At 39.5% G+C, this 13,698-nt stretch overlaps 1 protein-coding gene across 6 annotated transcripts in view; it reads right to left on the bottom strand.

Annotated features, from left to right (window-relative positions):
• The window catches only part of GASK1B (golgi associated kinase 1B), a 49,501-nt gene that overhangs the window by 30,730 nt on the left and 5,073 nt on the right, over positions 1-13,698 (bottom strand). The gene's annotated exons all lie outside the window — the stretch shown is intronic.

Raw genomic sequence — 13,698 nt, 5'->3', positions numbered from 1 at the left:
TTACTCCACATCTAAAAGCCAGCTACCACGAAATAGGAAAGAAGCCAGGCATTTATAATTGTCTATTCAATGTCTGAGTGGAGCTGCTATTTGTAATAACAACTGTCTGATTTTCTGAGGCCACAGAAAAAGAATTTTTAGAAGTCGCAAATTTAAAAGTGAAATTGTTTGGTTCACATCAGTCACTATATTCTCCAAAGACACAAAAAAGGAGCAAGATGGAATTTTTTTTTCTTTTCTGATGGAAACAGCACTCTTCATAATGGACGTTTATTCACACATAACCTCACAAAGTGCTTTTAAGCAAATGTCATTTCTTCAACTGCATCTGTATAGATGATGTTTTCAAAAAAATCTGTCACCCTAATTGCTTTTGTCTCACTCTTGATAGTTTAGAAATTCCACTGCTAAACTATATAAAGAATGATGAGCCTGAGTGAAGTCATCATAAATGGAAAAGACCATGAAGGGTCCATTAAATGACACTTCAAGCTTAAAACCAATAACATCGCTTTCAAGCCCCCATTTCTGCCAAGTAAAGTCACTGAGAGATGATGTTAAGTGATTTTGCTTATCACTTAAAAATCAGAATGATGCTCTTGGGAAAAAAAATAAGTAAGTCACAAAGTGCTAGAAAAGCCCACTTAACTCATTCTTAACAGGCCTGGACAAGAGAGGCCTCTGAAATTATGACTGGAATGTCTAAGACACATCACAGGAATTTTTAAAAGCCCTTTCACATAACCTGAGAGATACTCAATCTATAACTGTATTCCTTTTTGTTAAAGGCATTTGTTTTACCATCTAGCTTGTTTGCCTTCTTGTAGAGTTCCTATGTCTGTGTGGTCTTTACTACAGGAAACCATCATCTTCTACAACCTGTCTTGAATTTGCTATTACAGTGACCTCAGTAATGTCAGTGGCATTCACTTAATCATTCTGATAACCTGCATTCCAGTTTAGCTCAAAAAAAAGTCTTCCTCCATTTAGCCTGGCAATTTAGTTTAGACCTGGGTATGTAAGAAGCCCTTTAGATTTTGGAAATTATGTAACAGTCATTGACACACAATTAAAAAAATAATAATAATAAACAACATAGATCCAAACTAAGGAACTTCATCTGTAACATCAATCTCCCCTTTTTATTTCCTTTGACTTTCCTAAATGATTTGGGGGCTTCTGGGACCCAACTGTCTTCTTAGATAGAAGATAAATGTAATTTTAAATGAGTGTACCCCAAATACTGCACCAATGTAAAAAATCATAGTAATAAAATTCACATAAAAGCAGTCCATTGTACAGTGGGAGACATGTAGATACCAGTGTAATCAAGTATGAGTGGAAGACACAACATAGCTTTCAAAGACACTCATACTTTAGATTTCTAAAGATAAACACCAAGAAGTTCTAGCCATCAGTGTCTTTAGATAAAAGTTACACAGATAGCACTTTAGATTCTGAGGGCTAGGAAGTACTCAAAAGGGAGTTGAAACCTAATACTGAAGCTCAACAACACAAATCAATACAGGAGACAGGCCAGCAGGTTCCTCAACAAGTCACAGGAGGCCCTCAGAGAAACACGGAAATGATCTACATAAACAATTGGAACAGTTAACCTTCTGGGCTGTTTTCCTTTCCCTTAGAAACATTTGTTTCTTATTTTTAAAGCAATTAAAAGCAAATCTACTCATTTCAGGAAATGTGGGAAAACATCAAAATGTAAGGCTAAGAAAACAAAAATCATCTATAATCTTCTGTCCCAGTAATTGGTTATATTATTTATATACTGACCTCTGGTATTTTCCCCATCCCTTTCTTTTCACCTAAAAAAATGGAAATTGTTTTTAGAAATTTAAGAAGTATAGCTTATGATCAGAGCCTAGACTCTGGAATCCAACAGATCTTTTGAATTCTGGTCACATTACTTCTTAGTTTTGTAACATTAGACAAGTTAAGCAACCTCTCTAAGCCTTGCTTTTATCCTCTGAAAAAAAGGGGGTTGGGGGGTGGCGATAACACACCTTCTAAAACTGGCTTTTAGGATGCATTTAAAGTCCTCAACCTGATGCCTAACATATATGCACATCCCAGAAAGCTTTTGCTGTAACTATTATTATTATTACACGTTATTACACATATACATTATGCAATTGCACAGTTCATCAGTCTTCGGCTGCCTTTATTTGTTTTTTGAGTATCTACTGTATGCCAAGCATTGTTCCAGAAACTCCAAATAAGAAAATTAATAAATAAATGCCCATTTCTATTTATTTTCTTAGGGTTTACATTTCCACCAGGAGAAAGAGGCAAACAGGCAAAGAAAATAAACATTTGGGACTGTCTTGTATATACAGTGTGTCACAATTGTTTTACTAAATATTTTACCACAAGAGTTTCTCTTATAATTAAATATTTTTAAGTAGCATCACTTTAACTGCCATACAATAATCTAGCCCAGTGGTCAACAAACTGTCAAAGGTAGATAGTAAAGTATTTTAGACTTTGACAGCCATCCAGTTTCCATCACAACTATTCCCCCAGCAAGTGTTTAACTCTGCTATAGCACAAAAGGAGTCAAAAACAATATATCAGCAGATGGATGTGACTGTGTTCCAATAAACTTTATTATTGACATTGAAATTTGTGTTTCATAGAATTTTCAAGTGTCATAGAAATGTTATTATTCTTTTGATTTTTTTCAACCATTTAAAACTGGAGAAAGCATTTGTAGCTCACAGGGCATTCAAAATAGGCGAGGGGCCAGCTTTGGCCCACAGACTGTAGTGAATCGGCCCCTGATCTAGTCTATGAGCATACTGTATTTCATTTACCATTTCTCTACTTTAGCACATCGAATTGTTTGAATGATACATTTTCTAAACTATTATTTTTTTTTCAACGTTTATTTATTTTTGGGACAGAGAGAGACAGAGCATGAACGGGGTTGGGCCAGAGAGAGAGGGAGAAACAGAATCGGAAACAGGCTCCAGGCTCTGAGCCATCAGCCCAGAGCCCGACGCGGGGCTCGAACTCCCGGACCGCGAGATCGTGACCTGGCTGAAGTCGGACGCTTAACCGACTGCACCACCCAGGCGCCCCTAAACTATTATTTTAAAAGCTGTTCTCAATCTTCCAAAGGGAGCTTTAAGCTGATAGGAATAATTCATTTTCGATTAGTATTCCGGGTTTTTCTCCACATCCATTCACGTCCCCTCAGCAAAATATTTTGAGTACTGACTATAACATAAAAACATTCCATACTGCTCTGCTGGAAATCCATGCACCTCAGGCAAGGGGGATTTCTAGAAAGCAAGAAGAAAGTAGGATGAGTAGTACCTCTCAGGCTGAGCGTGGGTGGGGTGGGTCTCATCCACACACCAGTCTTCTTGCTGAGTCTCTGTGCATATGGCCCTTGAGATAACAGTAGTCAGTATGACTCCAGATCTCAGGGCTATGAGTACTACTGTGAAAATAATTCCACTTTTTATAAAATATGGCTGTTAAAAGAATTAAATGAACTTTGATAGATCTGAAGGGATGACAGAAAAATAGCCTCTGAAAACAGGAAACTGGTTAAAGCAACTTACCCTGAAGTGTTTCAGAGATGAGGGACATTCATCTCTTCACATTCAGGTTTGTCAAAATGATTCAGTACTGTACTCTCTAGAGAAATCTTAACAGTGAAGAGATAAAATTTTAACTGTCAGAGTGGTGAGAAAGCAGGTTTTCAAAGATATGTGGGTGTTCGTGTGAATTAAAGGTTATACAGCTGCCTTAAAAATGAGACTTGCCAGAAAACTTATTTTTTTCCCCAAAATCTGAATATCTCCTCTACTGCTGGTGTTCTCCCAAGTCATTCTTTATTCGAAAGACAAAGAAGACATTCTTCTGAAAAGATGAACATGAAAATTCACCAAGAATGTGCTATATACAATCTCCTTTGCCTGGATTTATGAAATGCCCTCCACTTGGAACATTGACTGCCTAGTTTTGTTGAACTAAAGGTGAATGCTAAGCACGCTGGGTCAAGTTGTGAGTGTCTGTCTGCATTTCTCCCTGGGCAAAAATTAGTAAAGATGTCCTGAGTTCTGAAATCAAAAACCCTTTCTACCATATGGGCCAAGTTCCAAGACTGCTCCAAGGCTCCCCGCGAACAAGACAAAAAGGGAAGTAGCAATTCAGGTTCAGAATCCATCATTAAAAATGACTACAAAACCTATCAAAGAAAACAAAGGCCAATCAAAACTTGAGACTCATCTTTGTTATAGGAAATGAATTCTTCCAGATTCCACCACAACTATCCACAACACATTGAAGACAAACCTCAATGTCTTGGATCTCTAATTGCTAAAAGCAACTGTTGGTGCTGGTGTCATGCCAATGATGATGTAGCAGGTGTCTAGTTGTTAATGATCCCTTAAGTACTGGTTGCTCTAATTTTTTTTATCCCAGTAGGGTTTTGGCAATTAAAAATATTAGGCTGAAGGGAAAAAGCAGGTAAGATCTCTTGGCTTAGAGTTGGTCAATGTGAACAAGTCAGTGAATGTGAGGGAGGATAAAACAGGAACACAAGATTCTGGGACAGCCTTGAGGAAGGAGGAAATTTGGAGGATTCGATGAGTCCTTCTGCCCAGGGTTTCAAATGTTGTTAATTTACTTATTCAAAACACAAATTTTTACAATGGTCCCTCAATTGTCCTCAAATAGACCTATTAGTTCATGGGTTTCAGACAGAAAGGATTCAGCGAGGCATAGCAAACACGGAGGACTTGCAAGGTCCCCAGGTCAGGCAAGGCCCAGGCCTCAGACAGTTTAGAGTTTAGTGGAGAAAGACAAGTGTGCACACAAATGACAACCAAACAAAAATATCTGCCAGTTGAATGAGTGTTTGAAGGGAACGAGTGAAGGACTAACATAAAGACTGAGCTTTCAGTGCAAAGTTAAGAAATGAAGAAAGGCTGTACCCTAGAATAGCTGTGTGCTGAAATGTCACAATTAATAGGGGAAGAGATTTAGCTGAAAAGGAGCTGAGAATACGAGGTGTGGTAGAAAAGGAAATCACAAATGTTGATTCTATCCCTGACTTATCACTGGTCTCCACAGGATGTGAGCCAGGTCCTTCAGTCAGCTTGACTGAGGCACCGAGTTCCCAAAGGTCTGAGAAGAGTACCTTCCAAATCTATCTCAGGGGTGGGCGAGAGTCTAATGATATACTGAAAAATACAGCACTGTCAAATATTTAAAAGAACCAAACTTAGGTTAGGTTTTTATTATTTAAAAAAAAGAGACACAGAAGAAAGGCAGAATTCTTCTGTCTCTCTTTTTTTTTTTTTTAAATCATAAAACCTATGCATAGGTGCATACATAGGTATAAAACCTATGTATAGGTTCTCTATAGCCAACCAAATCCTGATTACAGGGACTTGTACCAGAAACAGATTTCTGGGTGATTTGTAACACTTTTATTCAAACAACCAAAAAAGTATTTATTTACTTATATAACTGTTTTTCACTTTATAAGTTGTTTTCTCTAGGTTGGACTGAGTTAAAATAATCTCCGTATTTCCTCAAGAGTTAGCTAAGTGTGAAGCTGAGGAAGCAGGAAAGGAGAATGTCTTGTGACTTCCTCCATCACAAACTACTTAAATAATCTAAATCATCAGTTCTGCTTTAAAAACAAAGTTTCCTTCTCTGTTCTGAACAGACTAATGGACAGGAACTTCTGCTTTCTAGGTCTGCTCTGGACTGCCACTGTATAAATGAAAACTCCCAGAAAATTCCTATCTTGATATTCCATTTAGAAAACAGAAATCAAATGTGACTTCCGGGGGGGGGCGGGGGGAGGGGGCCGGGTTATGATGGAGCCAGGCTCCACCAACAATCATATTTTGTGAACAAAGTCCTGGTCACATTAGGGTGACCCAGTCCTGGGCAATTTATTAATGTAGATAATAAGGTAGTATTTATTAATGTAGATAAAAGAGCCATGAATTCCTGCCCAGGGTGACCTTCCTACAATGCAAAACTCATCATATGACTCCTCTTCTTCAAACCCTTCAATGATTCCCCATTATCTGCAAGATAAAGTCCATGTCCTTACATGACATAAAACCCAGCCACTCTCCACAGACCACAGCTTTATCTTACTTCATCCCCACCCACAACCCTCCCAAACCCTAGTCTCCTTCTGAACTCTGCAGTTTCCTAAGCACCTCTGCCTTCACAAGTTTTCCACACCTCTATTCTCTCTACCCTTCCAACACCCACCCCATCTCTCACTCCACCCACAGCGACTTAAGATCCAGTTCTGACATTAGCTCTCTGGAAAGTTTTTACAATGCTCCACCCACCACCCTATGCACACATTCTGGGCTAAATTTTCCCTCTCTATGCCTGCAAGTTCTCCTAAAAATATCTCCACTGCAGTCTTATTATACCCATTTTATATGATACATCTGCTTAGCTGTTGCTACCCTCCAAGCTGAGAGAGCTCTGTGAGAACAGGGAATATTTCTTAATCACTTTTGGACCTCCATCTCTTGACATGATGTCTGCATGAAAGCAAGCATTCAAAAAATGTTAGTGAATGAATGAATGAATTTTTCAGAATCCCTCAAGTTTTATCTATAGCTCTGAAGATCCAAGGAGTAGTCAATTGTCTCAGAATCGAAGTTTGGTTGGTGTGATACCCTTGCAGTAAACAGTGATTTCATTGTCCTCACTCTAAATGAGTTAAGAAAGATTAGAGAGAAACTTGAGAAACAGAGGTGAGGATATGCAGAGATTTCCATGACCAGGTTCTATCCAGCTTGTGCTCAATAGTCACTCCATGTTTCCATAATCCTGTGAGTCACTGGAATAATGAAAATGGGGGTGGTGGAAAGACCCACCGGTCTCTCTCCTCCTGACCCCAGATCACTGTCATGAGAAGGGGAATAGTTAAGGCATCATGGCTACATTCAGGAATCAGACTGCGGGACAGTGGGAAAAAGCAGGTTACAATCCCAATAAGTGATTAACTGGGAAAGCCCCAGGCTACAACCTTAGAGACTAACACATGATATGAAGGGCTTATGGGAGATAGTATAGTACAGTGATGAAGAACAAGGTTATGGGGTTCTTCCAACCCCACTACACATGACCTCTCGACCTTTGGAGGACATGTGTTATATTCGGAGCCTCATTTTTTTCCACAGAAAATCTGTCTAATAATATCTGATGCATGGGGCCATTGCGAAATTCAGTGACATAATAAATGTAAAGTGTTCAGTGTTCCCCAAATGGTAGATATTGTTACAATCTACTATCAACTCCAAGCACTTTCTTTAAATGACCATGTTAGGTGCCTGTTTACTTAGTTCAAGTAAACATTAATCCAGATAAACAAATTAAGAAAATCTAAGCAAACGCATCACAAAGGGCTAAATCAGCTTTAAACCTGGATGAAAATAAAAGGTAACATGTACTGAGCCTTACGATGTGTTAGGCACTTTTAGAAATATTTTTTTACATATCAACTCACTTCATTTGCACAACTTCATGAGCTAAGCACTGTCCTCATCATTATTTTCACTCTCATCATCCTTATTATACTAATGAAGAAACAAGGCTCACAGCGATTAAGTTAATTTATCCCAGGTCACACAGCCACTTGATTCACAGCTGGTATAGAATCAGGATTCAAACTAGAAGTCTAGATTGCTAGTTATTATGAACTGAATTGTGTTCCTCCAAATTTATATGTTGAAGCTCTCAGTACCTCAAAATGTGATTGTATCTGGAGATAAGGCCTTTACAGAGGTACTTAAACAGTGCCTGGGTGGCTCAGTCAGTTAAGCATCCAACTTTAGCTCAGGTCATGATCTTGTGGTTCATGAGTTTGAGCCCCCCGTTGGGCTCTCCGCTGTCAGCGCAGAGCCTGCTTCAGATTCTGTCTCCCTCTTTCTCTGCCCCTTGCCCTCACCCTCTGTCTCTCTCAAAAGTAAATAAAACATTTTAAACATATTTTTAAAAAGAGGTAGTTAAGTTAAAGTGAGGCCATGTGGTAGACCCTCATCCAAAATGACTGGTATTGTTATAAGAAAATATTAGAATTCAAAGAGACACCAGCGATGGGCACACACAAAGGAAAAGCCATGTGAGAGGAACAAGATAAGGTGGCCATCTGCAAGCCAAGGAGAGAAGTCTCAGAAGAAAGCAAACCTATGGACACCTTGATCTTAGATTACCAACCTCCAGAACTGTGAGAAAATAAATGTATGTTGTTTAAGCCACCCCGCCTGTGGTATTTTGTGACGGCAGCCCTAGAAAACTAATAAGACAATCCATACCCTTAACTACAAAGCTATTTGAATTAGAGAGCTCATAGCTTCTTCCCCATGTTTAGAACAGTGCTTCACACATAGAAAGTAAATGCTATCAATTACGACTGAATATGACTGCAATATTTGTCCATTCACTGAAATCAGAATGAGGCTGTCTAGTCCTTCTTCACCCATGTGGTCCATAGACCAATCTAAAGACGGAAACAGATTTAGTACTAATGGAAGGGTCATAACCTTGAGCTCAGGAAGGTTCTGAGCGGATCCCGAAGGTTCTGAGTGGATCCTGAAATCAGTGGCAAAAGATTCGGGCCACCGAATTCTCAAACAGGCCACTGGTGCAGCCCCACAAAGATTCTTGACTTTTGCGTTCACCAATGTAGCCCCCAATGACTAGAAGAGCAGCTGGCACAGAGTAGGTGCTCAATAATGTATTTCTTAAAAGGAGAAAAGACGAATGTGAGCAGATTGCATGGAACTGAGGCACGTGCATGTTTTATGCTGTGGTAACTAGTCATGTCCTTTCTATCGCAGCCATGTGTGGGATCAAGGGACAAGGTGCAGAGGCCTGGCAGACAAGGTTACCAGGTCCCCTCGCTTGTCTATGAAGGTATGTAGTGAGCAAACAAGAGGACATTGGAACAGAGTGCTGCTTGGAGGGGATGCCAGCAAACTTGTGTTCGCCAGTGAATTAAAGTATTAAGCTGACCAGCTCAATTTGATTGCTAAAGATAAAACCTTAGGGCTTTTCTGATAAAGAACACAATCTTTTCCATCCAGATTTTTAACAACAAAACATGATTCCTACACTCCCAAATAAATATTTTAAGAAAGCTGGTACGTACGTCCAAGATTTTTAGGATTTAGAGTCCATGTGTTTCCAGGTTGTAGGGACAGCTATATTATGCTCATTACTCCCTACACAATGCTTCTGTCCTCACCTGAGACCCTAAAACCACATGAAATGTGCAGGTGCTGTCCCCCCGCTCTGGCAACTGCCCCATCACTCAGCACATACAGTGCTGTGCACATGGACTCAAAAAGAGAGTGGAAAATACACACTGGATTTCTCCTACTTTATAATAAAATGAGGCAATGCAAGTTGGGAAACAGTGAGCAACTAGGGATGTACAATGAATTCATATGGAAGTTGGTGGGGTGCCTACAGTTGGTCATCTAAGCAGCCTTGACATACAGAATTCCTGGAACCAGGCTACCTTAATTTGGTATGACAGCTCTGTCGCAATAAGACAGCATTCTAAAAATAAAGCATACATAATGCATCTTCCATGCTGGGCATGAAAAATAGTATAATGCTTAAATGCTACCAAAATGGTGTCCCTTGGGATTCATTCACATTACCGTGCAGACCGCTAGGGAAGTTTGGGCAAAGCTGCTAAATCGAAGATCACAGAGGGGTGCTGGATCTTCTTATGCTCTTGACTTTTATATGAATGCAGTCTGCTTTTCTAATCTTAGATAAACATTTTAGAATATTTTGTTAAAAAAAATTGTATCAGCACCGTATAGTATCTGGTGACCTTTGAAATGATTTAAGACTTTTGCAATAGTTTGGCAGAAAATACACTACTATGTTCAGTCACGTTTGCATCTATATGATCATTTATGGTAAAACAAGAAAATCTGGTAAGCATTGGTTTGCATTAAAAAAAAAAAACAAAAAACAAAAAGCTTGCAGCAATGTTCAGAGTGATATGTCCTACTTGTCTTGCATAAAAATATCATCAATGTTAAATTGTTGAATTGAAAAAAGAAATTAAGTAGACATGTTGGTGTAGTGGCAAATTAGAAATCACCATGCTAAAATTTGCCCATTTTTGCCACTATCCCATAATTATACCAAGTTATATCTGAGAGGCAATATGGGTTAAGAGAATCAACTTGAGGAGGCTTTAGTATCAGACAGAATGGTTACAAATTCTAGTTCCATTGCTCATTAGCTATGTGTCCTTGGACAAGTTTCAGAAATCTTGCCGAATTTCAGGATTCTAGTATTTAAAGTATCAGTAGTATCTGCTTTATATAATGGTTAAGTGATACAATAGACATAAGACGCCAAATGCAGTACCATTTATATAATGGTTAAGTGATACAATAGACATAAGACGCCAAATGGTGTGATGCATAACACTAGATTCATTATAAATTCACAATTGAAGAAGGTGTTATTATTTCAGAAAATGATTTTTTAAAAACAGCCCTTTGATGGTATATTCCGATTCAACTGTGCATTTCCCACATAGATAGGCCCAGGATAGGCATCTGCTCCAGTGATAATTGCTAGATTCTGTAGTATGGTACACCACTGGCATGCCCTACCTAATTACAACCTTGCCTTTCCTCAAGTACACCCGTCCTCTTTTCTGGGTTATCTTTGGAGTAGCATCTGTCAAAAACTGGTTGGTATACAGTACAAGGTCAGCGAGTCCACTGATTTCACATACATATTTTTTGTATTCAAGGAGAATCACATAGAAGTCATCAAATTATACAATCAAGGACCTGTCCCAAGCTAGCCTGAGCTAATGGCTCTGTGCTGAAAGGATCACCCACAACAGTTTTAGTAATTAAGAAACAAACAAAACCTGAAGACAAGCTTTGTAACGGAGACCTTTCGTCTTTGGACTGAATCAACGGAAAGATCAATCTGAGAGGCTGGGGGCAGGTAGATCATGTAATCATAGCATTTGATTCTGTTTTACATCTCTTCTTGCATCTCACGTATCCTTTTTACATACAGGCAATTTACATGACTTCGAGCAGAGTTCGTAATTACTCTGGGCCTCCACCACCGTGTCTACAAAACGTTTTTCATGGAGTACTCGCCTTGTAAAATTTTTATGAGGATTTAATGAGATAACTCGTGAACAGTACCTAAAACGGTGCCTAGTATATCCTAACCTCAACATTACTTTGGCTGTGGTTAGGGTAGTTGACTCCTTGAGAGAAAAAGAGGCTCTCATAGCCTGTACTGGTGCATCACTGTGTAAGCCATCTATTTCACTATATTAAATAACCAGATACACTAATATGTTGTGGTGATGGAGGGAGAAGACCTCCTTAAGGGCCCTTAATGGATTTGTTGAAGGAAGCAGATTGATGAAAGTAGGAAAGACAAGGAAGTTCTTTCTGGATATCCAACTCATTGTATGACCGAGAGCAATCTTCTTCTATCTTTTTTTTTTTAATTTTTTTTTTAATGTTTATTTTTGAGAGAGAGAGAGAGAGAGAGAGACAGAGTGTGAACAGGGGAGGGGCAGAGAGAGAGGGAGACCAGAATGCGAAGCAGGCTCCAGGCTTCGAGCTGTCAGCACAGAGCCTGACATGGGGCTTGAACTCACAAACCGTGAGATCATGACCTGAGCCAAAGTTGGACGCTCAACTGACTGAGCCACCCAGGCATCCCTATCTTTTATCAACTTAAAGTGAAAGTTAAAAAACTTCTACTGCACAGGTTTTTTGGAAAGATTTACTTAGATAAGCCAAATATCTATATTTGATTCACAATACATACTAGCTGTGTTCTTGGTACTGTGGTATGTTCTTGGTTTTTATTCCCATAAGGTTAGGAATTCCCTGGGCCTGCACTGATGGGTTATTAACAAGGCATAAAGAATCAGAAAGCTATAGTATGCTCACACCCAAGTGTGGGTAAATAAGATTAGGTAAATAGGTATAGAGAGGGCAGGTCAAAGGCCCCAATATGAAGGTATATGAGGTAAACAAGATTAGGTATTCAGGGCGGAAACGCCCCCCAGCTTAGTACAATGGCAGAAAGCTGCTTTCACAGGAAGGAAGAACCAAATTAGGTAAACAGGTAAATAGGGCTATAGACAGGCTGTGGGGCAAGGTTGCCCAGAGCAGAGATAATTAGCAAAAGAAAGGTGCCTTGTTGACCTTGAGGTTTCATGCTCTGTCTTTCTTGTCCCCTAGACCACTTTAGGTTAACAGACATAGTGCCTAAGTCTGCTGTAAACAACCTTCCCCTGGAACCAGGATTTTGTTCCATATTAACGCAAACCCCTAACCCCGCATATCTTCAAAACCCCCCTTCCTTCACCTCCATGAGTTACTGTTCACAGTTTCATTGTCTCTTTGTGCACGTGCATCACCATGTTTGTAAGCCTTCTGATCCTAATAAAAATGGAACAAGGACCCTCAATCGGGGCTCTTGTCTTTTCCTGGACTTTAGCCATCTCTCGCATTTTAATCCTGTGTCCCGCTTTCTTGCTAGACAAGAAAGAACTCTAGACCCAGAGTTTACAACGGTACTGAGCATGAATTTATTTTCACAAACATTAATCAAAAGTCAGAACAGAAACAACGCTTAGGACAGGATTACTTACAGGACTTTCTGACTACTCACTCTCCCAGATATTAAAATATCTACTTTTAGGGGCGCCTGGGTGGCGCAGTCGGTTAAGCGTCCGACTTCAGCCAGGTCATGATCTCGCGCTCCGTGAGTTCGAGCCCCGCGTCGGGCTCTGGGCTAATGGCTCGGAGCCTGGAGCCTGTTTCCAATTCTGTGTCTCCCTCTCTCTCTGCCCCTCCCCCGTTCATGCTCTGTCTCTCTCTGTCCCAAAAATAAATAAACGTTGAAAAAAAAAAATTAAAAAAAAAAAAATATCTACTTTTAGACCAAGCCAGATCATCAGAGAAATACATACCTAAACTAAATCCAGCACTTCCTCCTACAGAAAACACATTATCGAATAACTATAGTGTGAGGCCAGCAGACTATATTGATGGTCCTCATAAGAATAAGCTCTATCAACCTTATTATTTGCATAATACAGAGACTGCCAAGGACATTTCCCACTACCTCTAGGATGAGCTCTTTGTAAGATCCTCCAGGAGAAATCTAGGCCTAAAATTGTTAGTACTAAAACAAATGTTTAGGGCTAAAAATGTTAGTACTTGTCCTCAGTATGGGAAGATGGAAGCAAATACAGATTTACTGTTAGGAGTCAGTGGAACAGGCTCAGACTATATTCCTGCATTCATTCAAAAATATTTAGTGAACACCTACTATGGGCCAGACTCCCCACTAGAATATAGAAATGATAAAACAAGACAGGAAATATCTCTGCCTTCACACATCTACAGACCTAGTGGGAAAAAAAGATGATTGAATGAACAACCAAAATACAAAGAGATGATACAGAATGAAGCAGAAATAGGTCGTGGGTAACTAGATAAAATCTATCACCTCCTTATGTAGACAGGGAGGCTGAAACAAATCTAAGCTTGGACCAAAAGAAGAATAAGAGGCTCCCAGAGGAAAGTACACACTTCTGTGGAAATCAAGAAAGGGAAGACATGTCAGGAAAAGCCTAGAAATTGGTGGATGGAGACA

This window comes from Prionailurus viverrinus, chromosome B1 (assembly GCF_022837055.1).
Source record: "Prionailurus viverrinus isolate Anna chromosome B1, UM_Priviv_1.0, whole genome shotgun sequence".
NCBI lineage: Eukaryota > Metazoa > Chordata > Mammalia > Carnivora > Felidae > Prionailurus > Prionailurus viverrinus.
Note: the sequence above shows the minus strand (reverse complement) of the source record. Positions and strands in the feature narration are given on the sequence as shown.